At 45.3% G+C, this 16,167-nt stretch overlaps 1 long non-coding RNA gene across 2 annotated transcripts in view; it reads left to right on the forward strand.

Annotated features, from left to right (window-relative positions):
- Positions 1–2,594: 2,594 nt before the first annotated feature.
- Positions 2,595–16,167, forward strand: part of LOC118922964 (uncharacterized) — a 51,409-nt gene continuing 37,836 nt past the window's right edge. Inside the window, exon 1 of one of the 2 annotated variants that reach the window (XR_008997241.1) lies at positions 2,595–5,686. This is a non-coding gene — a long non-coding RNA (uncharacterized LOC118922964). Of the gene's footprint in view, positions 5,687–14,142; positions 14,573–16,167 lie in introns of those variants that run through there. The other variant, XR_005028962.2, reaches the window with a different exon arrangement.

Below are 16,167 nucleotides of genomic sequence, written 5' to 3' on the forward strand. Positions count from 1 at the left end.
GCCCACTAGAAATACCAGCTCTTCTGAGGACAAGCTCTTTGATTTGTGGGCTGCTGGGTTCAGCCACGGTTTGGTGAGGAAAACAGAAACCTTTGATGGATTCCACATGTGAAGGGTTTTAATCTGTGGAATTAGAAGCTCATAGAACCATTAGGAGGGCTGCAGGAGTCAAGACCAGGTGAGCCACTGGTGGTCTCAGCTCACCACAGGGAAGTGGGTGGTCCTCCAGAGCTCACTGGAAGTTTGGGAAATGCTGGGGTTGGTTGTCAGTGGTCTTGGTCTGTTGCAACAGTGAAAGTGATTCTCAAGAGTCTGTCCAGAAGCTGCTGCAAATCTTAAAGAACTTCCAGGAAGCTCTGTTGGCCAGCTCGTTCACCTGCAAGGACTCTACAAGCACTGACCCGCAAGCTGCTGCAAACCTCACACCTACCATCCATCGGCAACCACTCCAGAGAAAAACGGCTTCTCCTCTATGACTTCCAGATCTTCTGTGTCCACTTCTCATTGACAGCCTCTAACACAGAAACTTCCAGGGGAGGAGATTCTGGGAAATGTGCTCCTGGCTTTCTCTTTGTAAAGGAGACTATAGAAAGGGTTGGCAATGGTGCTAAGTTGAGAGCACGATCCAACATGCTGCTGTATACCCAGGTCTACAACAGTGCTTGACACACTGTAGGTGCTCAGGCAGTAGCTGAAGGATTAAAAGAATCTCTGTCCCTCGTCCTTGGTGGGGCCAAGATTTGAACCCTCATCTGTCTGGCTCCACAGCTCATGGCAGTCCCATTGAAACATTGGTTGAACAAGCTATAACCTTGATGCAGGAGCCCAGGCTGGAACTGCTGACCATTAGTCCCATATAGGGTCTGGGACACAGATACACCAACAGAGCTGTGCATACTAAGGACATGAGCAATACACAGGGCCGGAGAGCCTAAGGAGATTTTGATCTAGAGATGGTAGGTGAAGAAGGGGCCAACAGTCCTCTATGATCAATCCCAGAAGCTTCCTGGAGGTGGTGTCATTGTAGAGAGAGAAATACTAGATTGAGAGAAATACTGTGGCTACTCCAGGTGACTGTCAGTGAAGGCAAAGGAGATTTAGTGCATCTCCTTCAGGCCTCAGCATTTGGCCAGGAGTAACCCCCTTGATGTTAAAAGAAAAATTGGAAGTCTTTTATTTTACTGTTTAATACATGTGAATTATACAAGCTCTCCTATAATGTGTATATGATTGCTTTAATATAAAAATAAGGCCTCCCTGCCTCATTTTTGAGTAATATTGATTGATTCTCCAGGTGATACATTCGGTTTAGTGGGGGTAGGGGTGGTAGCTCCAGGTATACCAGGCCCCAGGACCAGCTACTGTGGGGCCCAGTGCAAATTAAAATGTAGGATCCCTTGTTCAAAAATTAGAATTTCAAGACAGCACCAGCAAAGCATTAAACCAAGTGTGAGGCCCTTCTGAGCATAAACCCTGTGCAACTGGTAACAAATCACCACAAACTAAGGCTTACAAACAATGCCAATTTATTATCTCACAGTTCTGGAGACCAGAAGTCTGGAGAGCACGGTCCCACTGGGCTGAAATCAAATTGTCAGCAGGACTGCTTCCTCCCACGGCTCTAGGGGAAAACCTATCTCCCTGACTCTTCCAGCTGGTAGAGGCCACCTGCGTGCCTTGACTCATGACCCCTTCCTTGGATCACACCTCCTTCTTCCTCTGTAGTCAAATCTTCTGCCACCCTCTTATAAGAAGATGGCATTTAGGTCCCACCATCAGTCATCATAATCCAGGTTAATCTCAAAATTCTCAATCAGATCTGCAAAGTCCCTTTTGTTATCCAGGATACCATTCACAGGTTCCAGGCTTTAGGACCCGGATGTCGTTGTGGGCCATGATTCTGTCAACCACACATGCCCTTAAAGCTGTCAGGCTCATAGTTGGATCCTCTGGTTTGAAAGAGGCAGCCTTTGGGGCTCACAGCAGAAGGGTGAGTGGCCTGCAGGTGGCATGGGCCACAGAAGTGTGAGGGAGTGGGGGATATTCAGCCTCCTGCTATAAACACCAAACCTGGAGTCTCCACACTGGCCCCAGTGGGGGCTGTGTCCTGCGGGAAGGGGTCCAGAGAGTCATGGCCTTGGGCTGCTCCTTGATTAGGGTTACTAGATTTAGCAAATAAAAATACTGGGACCCCCAATATTTGATCTAGCCACCCTATCCCTGATTTCTACAGTCATACCATGCTGCCTTCCTCTATGGACTGCTCAGCCTAAGCCTCGTGGGCCTCCGTGAGATCCTTGTCACTCTCCTCCCAGCTGGGTCTCAGGGAAGCTGCCAGAATAAGAGAAGCTTGGCCTGAAGGTTCAAAGGCAGTCAGGGAGAGAGCTCCAACTTGGTTTAGGAAAAGACCTGGGTTTGCTGATCTTAAGGAAAACAGCATTGCCTTGCAGGGAGGGGCAGAGCATTCCCAGGGTGACTGCCAACTGTCCCCCACCCCCCACAGAGACGGGTCATCCCCCAGCCCTGGAGGGCCATGGGCCTTGAGTCTTTGTGTGGCCCTCCCAGCGTCATGGGCAGCTCAGAAGTGCAGGATGCAGGGCTCAGGAAGTAAACACCACGTTTCACTTCCTCTGCAAACACTGCCCATCTGAGAAACTCATTTCCTTTTCTCCACATATCTTTCCCAGCTGTGCAGGCCCTTGGCGAGCCGGGGTCAGACTTAATAAAATAGGAGGGGTCCGGGTAACCGGCTTTTAGTGGTGACAGTGCCCACAGTGCTTCACTGCATGGTCAGAATGTACCTGTGCTCCGAGAGGATACGGATTTGAGATCGCTCCCAAGCTTACTTCCCAGAGATGGATCACATAGGAACAGACAATGATTCTTATTATCTTATTTACAGTATTCTTTTATAGAATCCAAGATGTCACAATAATGATTGCAAAAAGCATTGTTATTTAAGTACCCACAAAAAAGAAAACACTGTCAATGATGTTATACTATTGATTTTAAGGTACACCTCAATCTTTGAATTACTGAATTGTGAAAAGATGGCATCGTCTTCTTAGCGCCAATGAAATATGCTATTAGGTTTATGGTCAGCTCAGTGCTAGTGGAATGGAGCCATGGAATAAATAATCATAACAATGACAGTGGTTTATGTATTATTTGTAATGTGTTTATTTATCTGTAACTTGATTTAAACCTTGTGGGGTCACCCTTCTCCTTAACATTTAAGAAAAACTGGTTCCAGGTCAAGTGCAATATGTAGGGAGCCCTAGCAAGGCCCTGCTCCCGTGCCTGGGGATTGCTGGGACTGGTTTCTCTTAGGGATCTCCTGCACCGACTTCCTACTTCCACTGAATTTTCCTGCCTGCCATGTAGTGAATTGCCACTCCTTTTTCTAAATTGTGGTGAAAGACATATAATATGAAATTTACCATTTTAACCATTGTAAAGCATACAATTCAGTGGTGTAGTACATTTCTGCTGAATTCTTGCTCTCCCTCTGTCTTTCCTCCTGTGTGTGGTTTCTTTTCTCTGTCCCTTGTGGAGTCCACAGAGTAACCTAGCATTTTCCTGTGATTGTCCAAACCAGCCTCAAACACAGGCTGGTGGGTGTAGCTGATGTTTACTAAACATTCGAAGGAGTCAGAAGGGCCCAGCATTGCCTCTAAAGCTCTCCCTTCTGCTGGCCGCTGGGAGACACCAGCTGCCTTGGCCCTGGGTCTGCCTCCCAAGGTGTTCCCAGGCTTTCTCTCAGGCCTTCCCGCCAGCAACTTGTTGGGCTGCCAAACTCCTGACTTCCTCACACAGAGCAATTTCCCTATCTTCCCTAGTTCATTTCGACCACCCTGGAGTTTTTATGGTTCATAGGTATTCTCCATATAAAGACCACCTTGCCCCAAGAGAGATCATTGTGTCATTTTCCCAGTCACAGAGAAACCTGCCCCAGTGTCAGAGATCTGCCACCTGGTTGCTTTAGACTCAGCTGTATTGTCGTCTCTGCTCCCCCGAGGAGCTCACATTCTGCAGCCAGCCAGCGTCACATGTACAAACAACGGTCATACTCTGATAAGGGGGGCTCTGAACCTTCAGGAGAAGAGAGGAGTGGCCCTAACCCCATTAAGGCCAGATGCTGCAGGCTGTCATTGCTGAGTTCCCATTTGTCCATCTGGTACTTACTCCCTAATTTCCCTTTGGGAATCACACCTCCCCTGCTCTCACTCCCTTTGGTCTGGGTTGGGCTGACTCTTTCCCCAAGGCTCCAGGGATGGGCACATGCCTCAGGGCTGTCTGGCCCATCAGAGCATTTCTAACAGTGAATGGTTCAGGGACAGGCATGGGATCCAATCCAGGCCAGGGAAGATAAACGCTGGGCCTTGTCCTGGAATGATTGGGTCAGAGATGCTCTTACTTTGCTGGGGCTGCTCACTGGTAGGATGGGAACCTGAGATGCTGGTCGTCATCTGGCCACCACATGGAGTGAGCCTGCTGGAGAATGAAGACAAGTTGGAGAAAAGCAGGAATAAGAGCTGGAGATGACTGTATACCAGGTGTGAAGCCCACTTCCAAAAGCCAAAATATCACTTTCCTGCATAAACCAACTTGAGCTAGGCTTTTGTGGATTACAACTTTAAGAGCCCTTAGCAGTTGGGAAGGCTGCAAAGGGGAGGTGACAACTGAGTAGGGCCTTGGAGGATAAGTAAAAGTTTGCAGGTAGAGAAAGTAAGAAGCATGTTCTAGGCAGAATGGGCACGCCTGTGTCAGGTGAGCCTGGTGGGAAGGCAGGAGGTAGGAGGCTAGAAATAGGGGCGGCAGCTGGATGACGGAGGTCTTGAGTATCTTCCTCAGTAATAGAGACATGGTCCTGGAGCTGGCTCCTGTGCAGGGGTTCATGATTCTCCTTGCTGCGGATGAAGTGAGATGTTGGACACGTTTGCATTTCAGGGACCCCAGTGAGAGTACCACACAGGTCATGAGGCTAAGCTCCCTCAGGGACACAGAGGAGAACTTAGCTTGGGAAGCCACTGGGCTGATAGGTAAGGCAATGAAGGGACAAACTGCTGGTTTTGACTGGGCCACCTGCACACCCAGGCCCCCTTAAATGTCCTCCCAGCTCAGTTTTCTGAGAACCCAGAGGTGAGAGGGTTAGCCTGGGACTTCCCAGTCTGGCTGAATTAGAATCACCTGGGGTGCCTTTAAAACTAGAGCTGACTGGGCCAGCACAGACCAATTAAATTAGCGTTTTGAGGGAGGGGCTGCCCTGACATCAGTGTGTTTCAGGACCTCTTCAGGTGATTTTATCAGACATCTGGGTTAAGAGCCATTGGCCTCAGAAAGTGATTCTCAATCAGTTGGTAGCTGGTTGCTGGGCCCCATCCCACACTTGAAGATTCCAGGGGCCTGGGGTGGAGTCGGAGAATTTGCATTTCTAACAAGTGCCCAGGTGTTGTGGCTGCTGTCTCACCCCTGGGCACTCAGTGAGAATCCCTGGCTTGGCCCAAGTTTCTTTCAAAGCAAGTTTGAGTGAGTCCAGGTTTTGGGTCCTTCCCAGACTCGGATCCTGGTTTTGTGGATTCAGAATCTTGTTCTGGCCTCGCAGCCATCTGATCCTGGACTGGCTACATCCTCTCTGAGTTTTGGACAACGTCACCTGTCTGGTAACTCACCTCATGAATTTTTGGTGAGTCTGTGACCCTCAAACATTTAAATTTTGGTAAAACTTGACAAGCTGGAGTGGTTTGGGGATTGGTGGGAGGGGTGGCGGCCTCTGTCTCTTCTGAAAAGGGCCAGGTTGGGTCCTGAGGGTTGAACAAGACAAGCTTTGCAAGTTCTTTGAGTGCTTTGGAGGAGAGGGAAAGAAGAGAGTGGAATGGAAGTTTCCAGAGACTTTTGGCTGGCTGTGTAAGGCCAAATGGGGCCCTCCTTACCTGGCACCAGTTTTCACTGGAGGAGGGAAAGTTAAAAGAGAAGGTGAGACAGCCAACAGTGCTGGAGTTCTATGGACGAGGCCCCGTGCCGGGTGCGTGGTGACCTGCTGTCCTGTGTGATGCCCCCTAGTTTTGTGGCGCTGTCATCCCCATCTGATACAGATGCACTGTGGCTTGGTGGGCTCAGCAGACGGCCAGGGCCAAATGGCTAGTTTGCAGAGGAGCTGGATTTTGAACCCAGGTCTTTGTGACTCTGTGTACACATGCTCTGGCCTGTCTGCTGCCCATGATGGCTGCCATCGTGAGTGGCTGCCCATTTCTTCCGGGTAGGCCCTAGGCTGGCTGAAGCCACTGTGGGGTGCTATTCCACAAGTGAGTGTCCCAGTCCTTGGGAACTGAGAAATCAGGCAGGGGCATCACTTGGAATCTGGGTACCTCTGTCCTCACCTGGCAGTGCTGAGGAACCTGCCTCTCTCTGGGCCATTGTATTAGAGTTCCCCAGAGAAACAGAACCGGGTGTGTGTACAAATGTATATATGAAAAGACGGATTGGCTCATGTGATTATGGAGGCTGATGAGTCCTGAGGTCTGTGGGTGAGTCGGCAAGCTGGAGACCAAGGAGAGCCAATGGTGTATTTCATTCAAAAATCTGACAGGCTTGTGATCCGGGAGGAGCCGATGTTTCAGTTGGGCTCCGGAGGCAGGAAAAAGCCAACGTCCCCATTAGGCAGCAAGAATTCCCTGATAGGGAGGGCCAGCCTTTTTGTTCCATGCAGGCCTTCAAGGGATTGAGTGAGGCCCACCCACATTAAGGAAGACCACCTGCTTTACTCAGTCTACTCATTCAAAGGTTAATCATTCAAAAACACCCTCACGGAAACATTCCGAATAATTTTTGGCCAAAAACTGGGCATCTTATGGTACAGTCACTTGACACTCAAGATTAACCACATAGCCACTTAGAGGGGGTTGGTAAGCAGGCCATTGTCTGGGCTGAGAGGTGTGTGTGAGTCATTTAACCTCTCCCTGCCTGGCATACAGTGGTCTTGAGAGACTCACATGAAGCAATTTTTTCACAGCTATAAGCCATTTGAGCTTCTTGCTAGCCATGGCTGTTCTCACTAGTGCTGCTGCCCACCACCTTGTTACCCTGTGTGCTGCTTGGCCTGTTCTGTTGGGCCCCAGGACAGGAGAGAAATGAGGCCAAATCTCAGAGAGAAGTGATGTTTTCTGCTTGTGCCTGGCTTCCTTTCCTGGGTGTGTGAGGCTGGAAGACAGCCTGGGAGCCAGGGCTGAATCTGCCTTCAGAGCTTCCTGGCCAGAGGAGGGTCTCATTCTGCCTGTGGACTCTAACTCGGCTGCAAAAGTCCTGGCCGGAACAATGGACTGGAGCCCTGTATGTTTGGAGGACTAGTCCTGCTCTGGGGGAGGACAGGTCCAGCCCAGGCATTGTTTGGAGAGTGACCTGTGCTATCTGTCCAGCATGGCTTGTGGGGGAGATCAAGGACCCCTCTGGCTACTTCTGTGTCATGTATGTCAACTTTCCTACCCTTGCCCAGCCATCCCCCACCCTTAGCATCTGACTCCAGAACCTGCCATTTCTTGCTTCATGTTCCTACTATCTTTCTATGGTTTTTCTGCTCATCCATAAATGACAACTTGACATTCAAGCTTTGCAAGAAAAAAAGCCCCTTTTGTCAAAGCAGACGTGTGCTTGGTTGCACACTGTCTCAACTGTGGTTGACATAGTCTGGTGCCTTCAGTGCTGAGTCAGAGGAGGAGGAGGAGTGGGTTGTGGGGCTCCCCCTGTCAGAAGGTGCTCCTGTGGCTGAGGAGGTCCCGTGGGAGACCAGCCGTGAGAGGCCCTGGGGTCCCAGGGAGTGGCTGGCTGGCCTGTTGAGAAGCAGAGGGGCCTTGGAAAGGCCACATGCGGAAGCTGCAGCCTGGGACTGGGGTGGGTGCAGAAGGGGCCCGGTGGGTGAGGGAGACAAGGAGGCCTACGGGGAGGGGTTGCTCTGCCCCTGCACCCTTGACAGCATTCCCATGCCTGCTGGGGGTATGTGTGATGACCATGTGAGCCTTGTTATACATCCTTCTCAGGGATCCTATCTGAAATTGCTTTCACATTAAAAAATTAAAAGAGGAAAAATGTGGCAAGTGACAATATATGAAGACAGCATTGTGCAAAAGGATTGGCATGACTGGTATTTGAGGAAATGGGGCGTTGGGGGTTCACAGATGTGTTGGTGAACCTGGCAGCTGAGGAGGTGGAGCATGTGTAGGGGTAGTGGGCAGAGAAAGCAGCTGGTGTGGTTGGGAGACTGGTCACTCCCTGTTCACTGTCAGAGAAGTGATCTGCAAACATGAAAGATGAAGGCTAGAGAGAACCCTGAGGTGCTGGGTAGTTAGGACCCATTGACATTATGTATATTGATACATACATTAAAACCATGAATTTACTGTATATCTGCAGATATATGTAAATACAGTCATAGGCATTTGTACATATAAGTATATATGTGTACGCATTCCTTCATTTCTAGAAGGCCTAGAAGGAGCAACATTCAGTAGTGATGAATACACCAAGCTCCCAGATCTTTGTTTCTAAATACCACTGTTCACTAAAATGAACCAGGGCTTCTTGGAGAAGTGGCTTCTCGAGAGGTGAAGCAGGGAGAGGACAAGTTGGGTCTGGAACATCTTGGGCCAGAAAGTAAGGAAGTGCTCCGAGCATGATGAGGATTGGCTGGAAGGGGCCCTTATTGATCAAATCTGGGCAAGTTGAGCATCAACAAAAATGATAGTACTGGATGGATAGAATAGAATAAGAATCATGAGTATGTATTGATAGATTTATGTAAATGAACAAATTAATGGAGAAGGGAAAGCTCTTCTTTGCCAGAGATGGCCAATTAATACACAGAGAAGGAATGATGGAAATCTAAATAAGAAGAATTAACACACAGCAACTATCTGTAGCGGTGGCTGCTGCAGTATAGAGCTGTCACTGATGCTAAGACTGGCAGGTGACTGTTTGAAGAATAGGATATTGGTGTAATACTAGACTATCTGCCTAGAAAATATCTGCTACAAAGGGAAAAATGGTGACTTTCTGATAGAAAAAACTGGCAGACACCAGCTTGAGCAGATGATTAAAATTAACCTTACCAGTGCCCAGCGGGTCCACTTCATGGGCTTCCTGATTGAAATCAAGCCTAATTTCTGTGCCATTCCTGCCAAGAATACACAGCTAGAATCTTTTCATAAAGAAGCAACAGTAGGCCTCAGGTTGAAGGTCACTTAGAGTACTCTTAAATTAAAAAAAATAACTGTCAAGGAAAAATGTGAAAGACAGGGACACAGGGAGGAAGTGTTGCAGTTTGAAAGAGACTGGAGAGACTTGACAGCTAAATGCAAGGCACATCCCTCAATTGTACCTGGGCCAGAAAGGAAAAGGAGAGGTTGCTGGGACAGTTGGCGAAATTGAACAGGGTGGATTGGCTGGTGATATGTGTCAATGCTGATTTCCTGACTTGGAAGTTTCTGTGGAGTTATGTTAGAGAGTGTGCTTGTTTTGAGGAAATATACTCTGGAGTGTTTAGGGGTAATGGGATATCTGGAACTTGCTCTCAAATAGTTCAGAAAAAGAACAATAATTATCCGTGTGTGTGTGGGTTTGTGGAAAGTGTGTGCATACATGCACGCAGGGAAGTGAATGTGGAAAATGTTAACGGTTGGAAAACCTGGGTGAGAGGAATATGACAGTCCTTCGTTGTTTTTGTTTTATAACTTTTTGATAAATTTGAAGTTACTTCACAATAAATTATTTTTTTAAAGATTGAAGAAAAGCCCACTCACAGACTGACCAACCCCCCAGGGAACCGTAAGACATTTAAAAGCATTTATTTCCAGCTTTTTAATGTAAATTTTTATGTAGTTAAAATCATATTCCATATATAATTTTATATACTACTGTATCATTTAACATGGTAACATAAACATTTCCCTGGGTGTTATTTCAAATGCTCCATAAACATTGTTTTTAATGACCACATAATACCCCACTGAGAGGCTGTACAAAAATAACCATTCTAACTATTGTTGGGCAGTTTTCAGGTTCTTTTTTTCTTTTTTTTAATGATAAATCACTCTGCAATGATTATCTTTGATAATAAAGCACTTATTTTCTCTTAGGGTAGATTTCTAGAAACAGAATTATGAAAGTATGGGAATATCTTAAAACAATTGGAACATACCACCACATGGCTTGTCAAAAGCACCTGCAACCATACTAATTCCCAGCAGCAGTGGGTGAGTGCTGCCCTCAGCACATCCTCACCAGCATTTAAAAATGTTTTGCTCTCTTGTAAGGTGAAGAGTGATGACTTATTGTTATATTGTGTATTCTCTGACTGATTTCTAAAGATGTTGAAAATTTCATTAGTGGTTTGTAAACTAATGGTGATTCTTTGTTATTGCCACCATGCTTTCTTTTGACTCACGTAGACTGGACACCCCTCCAAGGACCGGGGCCCAGCGACCTCTGGGTCTAGAGCCCTCTCCCTAGAACCACAGGCCCTGGTGTCCATGTCTGGCTCTTTCTGGAACCATCTGACTTCAGAGTTGCTTATATTCCTTGCTGACACCTGGGACTGTTTGGCGAGCAGCGGCTGTGTGCTCAGCATGGGCAGCTTCCTAATCCGTCCTTTCAGTTTGTTCCAGCTCCCTGGCCTGGGGGCATCTCTCCCATTCTCATTTTATTTGATTCCCCCAACTCCTTCCTTTATTATTGTTAAAAAATAAAAATAGGATTATTGATTTCCACCCCGACCATAAAAGCAATATATTATAGTGATTATAGTGATTGTATAATTACAGTGATAACTATAAAAATCCAGATATTATAGAAAGTTGTGGGGGAAAAGAAAATGCCTTCCATAGTCTTACAATCCAGCTATTGGAATATCTTCTTTCAGATTTTTTTCTATGTACATAAGGTATAGATGAATTATTACAAAAAATGGAGTCACTTCTTAACTTTTAATTAAAAATATCTTCTTGAAAGTTCACTTTTTGGTGGCAGATCTAGATTTACATAGAGTTTGTATTCAGTACTTTTTTGAGTAACACAAACATGAATCTGGCCAAGTATCAATCTCATTCCTCTAGTGTGTTTAAAAACAAAAACAAACATAATTCCTGAACCATCGTAGAAACGTGTGTGTGTACATGTGTAAGAAGTCATTGCTTAATGAATAATATTATAGCCCCCTAAAGACATATTCTGAAAAGGCAGTTTGGGGAATGGCTTCAGGCCATGTCTAGTCCTTAAAACTTTTAAGGATCAGTCTCCAGTCACCACTAGGCCATATTGATCACCAGTCCATTCACCTAACTAAGCATCCATGTATAGCTTGAGCCATACTTCTTGTCTGGTAAATTATTTTTACTGTAATTATAAGTTTTAATATGTTGCCATGTTAAAATTAACAAATCATTACTGAAGTAAGCTTTTCAGTTTGCTCAAGATTGAGGTGTTAAGTGGGACGAAGCCACATTTAAACCTGACAAATGAATCTGTGGGTCACAAGTCTCTTAAAGCAAACTGTGACACCCTCTGACCAGGGAACTGTAGCAGTGAGGACATTTGATAAAGGACAGCCAGGGAATCTTCATCTCAGTATAAGCTGGAATCTGTACTTAAGTGCATGATCACTTGAAGTAGTACAAATTGTAACCAGTGAGAAAGTCTTCGTGGACTCACAGAATTAAAGTCAGAGTCCACTGAAAAAGGAGAAAGATGGAATATTTCTTCCTCATATAGGAAGTTATCCTAATGGTCATTACCCAGGTAGCAAACTGAGATGGAGAAATGGAGTCCTATCAGTCAGTGGCTTGTAATGCTGGCTTAGAAAGGACGTTGATGAGGATAAAAGTCTTTGTGCCTTAGGCTTTGAATAGTGGGAGCTCCACAACCCAAGAACTGAAGTTCGAATATTACTATAAATACGGTTATTTTGGACACAAGGAGCTGGGGTTTTAGAGAAGTTCAGATCATAATTTAAACAATCCCTTATGAAAACTGGAGAATGAAAAAAATGACTTAACAAAATAACTTGAGAACACAGACATGCAGTATTTAGTAAATCTAATGCCTGAAAATTCAAAATCCTTAAAATAGGGTATGGTAGATTTGCTCATCAAACATCAGAGTGATGAATGCTAGAGAATTACAAATACATTCCATAAAACGGTTTTGTTTTTGATACAGTTTGACAGTCTTTTTGCCTCCTTCTTTTTGTGAAGATATTTAATAATCCTCACACAGTTAATAACCAGTGATGAGGACAGCTACCATCTCTGGGCTGGTTTTTGAGATAACTGGTACCACAGATAGCAGTTCTAAGAAAGATGAGCAGCATATTTGAAGGTTAAATTTCAGAAGACCTGTTCCAGTACATATGACAAGGCCCTGCTGCATTTCACACTTCTGTGTCCCCTGCCCTCGCCAGTGTTTCTTTCGTGGCTGGCTGGAGTGACCCTATTTCATTTTGTTTTCTGGCCTCCATTTCTTTCCCACTTGATTCCCTTTACAGTCGACCCTTGAACAACATGGGTTTGAACTGCACAGGCCCACTTACACATGGATTCTTTTTAGGAAATATATTGGATTAAATGTCTGGAGATTTGTGACGACTTGAAAAATTCTCTAGCTTACTGTTTTGTAAGAATATAGCATATAATTCATATGCAAAACACATGTTAGTAGACTGTTTATGTTACTGGTAAGGTTTCCGGTGAATAGCAGGCTATTAGTGGTTAAGTGTTGGAGGGGTCACAAGTTACACATGGGTTTTCGACTGTTTTGGGGTGGGGGTTGTTGGTGCCCCAACCCCTCAAGGGTCAACTGTGTTTCAATTTGTTCTGCCAAATGCTGTATGAATGAGCTCTGGGTCTTTTGTGTAAGGGTGGGCTGAACCTGGGCCCTACCTTGCCTGCAGCGCTTACCTCTACGGGTTTCCTCAATGTGGTTGTCTCCAAATTGAAGGGGACAGTCTGTTACTGCCCAAGGTCACTGCAGGGGCTTCAGCTCAGTTTGCTCAGCCATCCTGGCAAGGCCAATGGGACCTCTGGTCTCATTTTGTAGCTTGAGTGTATATGCGGGTTTGGACCCACAGAAATGATTGTTTTGTCCACTACTAGTACAAAGCAGTGTAAGCCAACATTTGTTCGGTGCCCAGAATTTTGCTAAGTGTCCTTGTTGCAATATTTCAATTCATTCCTATGAATTAGGTGTTATTATCCCCACCTTCCAGACCGAGAAACTGACCCTTAGAGTGGTAGATTTTTCCCTAAGGTATATGTGAATAAGTGGTAGGGCTGGGGCTTGAGCCCAGATCTATCTATACTCTTAACTACAGAAATACGTGGACTTTCCTTCTGCCTGCAGATGACCAACAGCAGTATTTTGGTGTGAGCCTTCTCAGGTTGTGCACGTTTACTGACCAGGGCCTCCCTACCCTGATCCCCCATCACAAGCACACTCAGACTTGTGCATTTTTTTCATACTAGAATAATATATAGTGTTTTGTTACCTGCTTTTTTTTTTCATTAACCCACTATAAAAAGGGGCAAGAAGAGCAAAATTCTCTGTCAGCCCAGCCCATCTGCAGGGGGCCTCCCAGGCCTCTGTATCCCCCAGTGCAGCCTAGAGCAGGAGTCATGATGGGAAGGCCTGGATGCCAGCTTCCTTAGGACAGGCTGCACGGTGACTCTGCAGGTCACAGGCCGGGCCTTCTGTGTGGCCCCAGATTTTGTTCCTGGAAGGCCCTGGAATGGCACTGAGGACCCACGTGTGGATTAAGGCTCAAATAGTGGCTCAAGTGAGCCATTCTCCCCAGGCCCGTCCTCCTCAGCCTCTTCATGTAGCCCGTGGTTACATGATTTTTTGTTTTAATGTCCGTGGAGTTTACTTTCCTCCAGTTACTACAGGAATGAATATCACTCTAGAAATGAGAAAAGCAAAGGGAAAAAACCCAGAAGGGCCCATGCTGCGCAACAGCTGCCATCATTTTATTTCTGATGGCTGCTTCCTGGTCCACAGAGGTTGTACCGTAATGTACTTGAAGTACTGACAACAGGGAACTGGTTATTAGTTATACCATTCAGAAATAATGCTTTCTGTACATGGGGTTTAATGGCCAAAATCTCAGAAGTAAAACTCTTAGAAAAGGATTCTTTTTTAGAAGTAGAACCACTGGGTCAAGGTTTTGGAACCCTTGACCAAACGGAAGAAGAGCTGTACCAACGTGTGCTCCACCAGGGGTCTAAGAAAGCATGCCGACTGCCTGACAGATGAGTCAGTGAGACGGTGGCACTAGTCCTGTGGAGGTAGTAAGTTCCTTATGTCTGCAAGTCTTCAAGCAGAGATTGTGAGACTGGTTCTCAGTGTGGGCAGTAACCTCCCTTTACTGGCCATTTTGGGAGTATGGGTGGGATTATTTCTGGTTATCATAACAATTTTGGGTGACTGTTTTCCATTTAGAGGGCTAGTCCTACAGCTATGGGACAGTCCCATCTAAGAAGAAATTTTCCTGCCTCTTCCCACCTTCTGAATGTGCTGCAAGAAACTCATGCAGGTAATAAAAAAACAAACCCAAAACCAAACCCACTTACAATTTTCTGAGCCTGGAATCTAATGCTGTTTTACATACCATGCAATGTTTTATTTTTGCATTTTCAAAATACAAACATTTTTTTCAGAAGTGCAACTACTTGGCAAAACAAGAGAGATTATACTTTGTGGTGTTTGTGATTTTAAAAAGAGTGGCCTGTCATTTTAGGAAATCACAACCTGAGTGGTAGTGATGGTTGTGATATTTGAGTCACTAAAACACATCTATCTACCTGCTTTTGTTGTTGTTGATTCACAGTGTGATACACACACGCACACAATAGCTAGACTTAGTTTGCTTGTATTTTGAACTTCAGATATAAAGTTGACTCAGATGAAATTCTTATTTTCATAGGCCAAAGCGGTTCCATATCAGCAATTTCAATTGGCTCAACTTAATATTGAATAATGTCTAACTTCCAAATTTAATCCCTCTTGTTGGTGGATTAAGCAAGCAGTTACATGTTGAAATATTACTTTATTAGGTTCCTTTTATTTTTCTTTTAAATTGCAGGCAGAGTACTATACTCTCTCAAATTTGCATGTAAATTGGTCCTTTAAGAAGGGTAAAGGAGGTGTTAAAATGTTTATGAAAAGGGAACGGTTGAGTCTGATAGGGCTAAGAAATACAGGTTAGATGTTGGCCTTCCTAGGGCAGGGCCCCTAACTTCCTATCCTGTATGAGTGTGCTGCTCGGATGAACTTTGACATCACAGTTACCATGTTGTCATCCAGTTGGCAAGTCAGTGGACCCACTGAGTTCCTTAAGGATGTCTAAAAACAGGGAGGGAAACCAACATTAAGAGCATTTATCTCCCATGTGCCCATATGTAAGAGACCTAATTTCCTCTAGGCCTCACAGCAACTCTATGAGGCAGATAGGGCTAGCCATTGTTTGCAGACTGAAACCAAAGCTCAAAGTGGGTAGGGTATTTGCCCAAGATCACACAGGAAGTAGCAGAACAGGAATATGAACTTTTTTCTGTGGAATTCCAAGGCAGAGTGGCCAGATAAAATATAAGATGCTCAGCTAAACAATACATCTTAATTAATCTTAAACAATTTCAGATAAACCAATGAATCTTAATGTTGTAGTGTAAGTATAACCCCAATATTATGTGGGATATACTTAAACTAAAATATGAATTGTTAATGATCTAAGTTTCAAAATTAACTGGTTGTCTTGTATTCTTATTGTTAAATCTGGCAACCTTATTCCAACATCCATGCTCTTTACCCCCTCTGCCATTTCCCTTGTTTTTCTTACTAAGAATGTTGATCTCTAAATTTTTATTCCAGAAATGTCTCTTGGGCCACAGTGTGACCCCCAGGGAGGCAGCAAGACATGAGTACCTTGCATTGGGGTTTTGGGACCCTGAGCCCTGGGCCTGATCATGGGAGAGAGACACCCTTTTGGATGACAGTTTTCTCATTTATGAATTGGAAAGTTGAAGTAAACCATCTCAAGAGTCAAAGAATATTTACTAGGCTCTTAACACATGCCAGGCACAGTTCTGGGCTCTTGGGCTACATTGATGAACCCCTTGGAGAGCTAACATT

The sequence above is a fragment of the Manis pentadactyla genome, chromosome 4 (genome assembly GCF_030020395.1).
Source record: "Manis pentadactyla isolate mManPen7 chromosome 4, mManPen7.hap1, whole genome shotgun sequence".
Classification (NCBI taxonomy): Eukaryota; Metazoa; Chordata; class Mammalia; order Pholidota; family Manidae; genus Manis; species Manis pentadactyla.